Below are 2,344 nucleotides of genomic sequence, written 5' to 3'. Positions count from 1 at the left end.
GCATGGATGGGGCATGTCCAGTAAGGTGATCAGACAAAATGAGCAACAACTGGCAATCCTTGTATTGGGGACAATAAAAGGCCACCCCGAAATGTCAAATTTTGTCACAAGTCATAATGCCTCAGATGTCACAAGTTATGCGGGAGCATGCCATTGGCATGTTGGATGCAGGGATGTCCACCAGAGCAGTATCAGTGCAGTAATGTCCATTATCAGACCATAGGCTGTTTAAGAGTTTGTTTCCAATAGACTGGCACTTCACATCAGCCACATGTGACCACTCCAGCACAAGATTGCCACATCAGGCACGACCGGTTAAGACCAGCGACACACACAGCTGATGAGACTATTGGTCTGCACAACAGACGCATCACACCTCAGAGTGTCTGTAACCGCCTAGGAGAAGCCAACTTGTTCAAAATCAAATTCCTCAACCTGATCCCTATCATGTTCAAAGGACTGTCAATCTGCTACAAATGCCCATACCACGATGTTATCAATGCTGATATGAAGATCAGTAATTACTGAAAATATATTTTCAGTTTTTCTATATATTGTGTAACCCAAATGTTCATAAAACTCTTAACTTTGACCTGGGGCATTTATATTTTTGTTCAGTGTAGTTATTTTCTAACTATAAGCCAGACTGCTTATTTTCACATGAGCCACTAGATTTCACCCAATTCTTGTTGATTTATTTAACAACAATTTTGATTGAAATTGCATATTCGACAAGACCAGAAAGACATCCTTCCTAAAATATTAGAATATAATGAAAAAGTTCTTTAAGCCCCATAATTCCATTCAAAAAGTTAAACTTTTATAGGTTATAGATTCAGGGCCCACAGTTTAAATGATTCCAAGTATTTGTTTGTTTCTTGTTACATAATTTGGGCTTCCAGCTCCACAAAAACAGGAATTCAAAAAATTTGAATATTCTGAAGAAATCAGCCTAAACGACAGTTCAGTTTTTGCAAAAAAAAAAACAAAAAAACATTCAAATTAAAATATTATATTAAAATAATATCAATACTTGGTTGTGAATCTCTTTGTTTTAATGACTGCCTCAATGTGATGTGGCATTGAGGCAAACAGCCTGATGCATTGAGAGTTATGGAAGCCCAGATTTCCTTCGTGCCAACTTGTTGTTGGACCTCGTGCCCCTCATTTTCCTCTTGAGAATACCCCATAGATTCTCAATTTAGGTCCAGCGAGTTGGCTGGGCAGTCAAGCACTGTGATAGCATGTGCATCAAACCATAATTTGTTGCTTCTGGCAGCAATGTGCATTGGCCAGGTCCTGTTGGAAGATGAAATCTACATCTCCATACAGATTCTCAGCGGAAGGAATCATGAAGTCCTTTAAAACATTCTGTTGGACTGTAGCAGTGACCTTGGATTTAAGAAATCAGAGTTTACAAACACAATGTGCCCCAAATCATGACTGACAGTGGATATTTCACACTGGACCTCAAGCAGTTTGGGTTCAGTTCCTCACCTGTCCTCCTCTAAACTCTTAGATCTTCATTACCAAATAAAAGGCATACTTTGCTTTAATTGGAAAAGAGGACCTTGAATCACTGGCCAGTGATCCAGCTTTTTTTTCTCCTTAGCCCAGTTGAGTCGCTTCCTATGCTGACTCAGGTTCAGAAGTGGTTTGACCCAAGAAACTCGACAGTTGCAGTCCATCTCCTGGATGCGTCTGATTGTGGTGGTTTTTGATGCTGTGACTCCAACCTCATTCCACTTTTTCTGGATTTCTGCCAGATTCTTGAATCTTTCTCGGTTTGATAATCTATTGGAGTCCATGGTCATCTCTTTGGCTGGTGCATCTTCTCCTGCCACATTTTGCCCTTCCACTAGACTTTCCATTGATATGCTTGGACACAGCACTCTGTGAATGGCCAGCCTCCTTAGCTGCGAACTTGCCTATCAAGGACTGCAGACTTTGTCCTATAACAAAGTCTGCAGTCCTTTGTTATAGGACTGCAGACTTCCCCATATTGGATCAAACTGAGACAATTGAAATAACAGAAACAATTTAATGACACCTGGTAGTGCTTTACGTTTAGCAGATGATTAATGTGTCACACTCAATTTACAATGTTCATGCCCTGTAAAATTTGGCCTGATGTCTTCAGAGAATTAAATTTTTTTGAATTCCTGTTTTTATGGGTTTTATGAGCTGGAAGCCCAATTATGTTATAACCAAACAAATACTTGAAATTGTTTAAACCAATGGTGCCCAAAATTGGTCCTCGAGGGCCACCATCCTGTATGTTTTAGTTCTCTCCCTGGTTTAACGCACCTGGATCAAATATAGCTCATTAGAAGGCCTGAGAAAA

Source organism: Poecilia formosa, unplaced genomic scaffold (assembly GCF_000485575.1).
Source record: "Poecilia formosa unplaced genomic scaffold, Poecilia_formosa-5.1.2 Scaffold530, whole genome shotgun sequence".
Lineage (NCBI taxonomy): Eukaryota > Metazoa > Chordata > Actinopteri > Cyprinodontiformes > Poeciliidae > Poecilia > Poecilia formosa.
The sequence above is the reverse complement of the archived record's forward strand: the minus strand, read 5'-3'. Positions refer to the sequence as shown.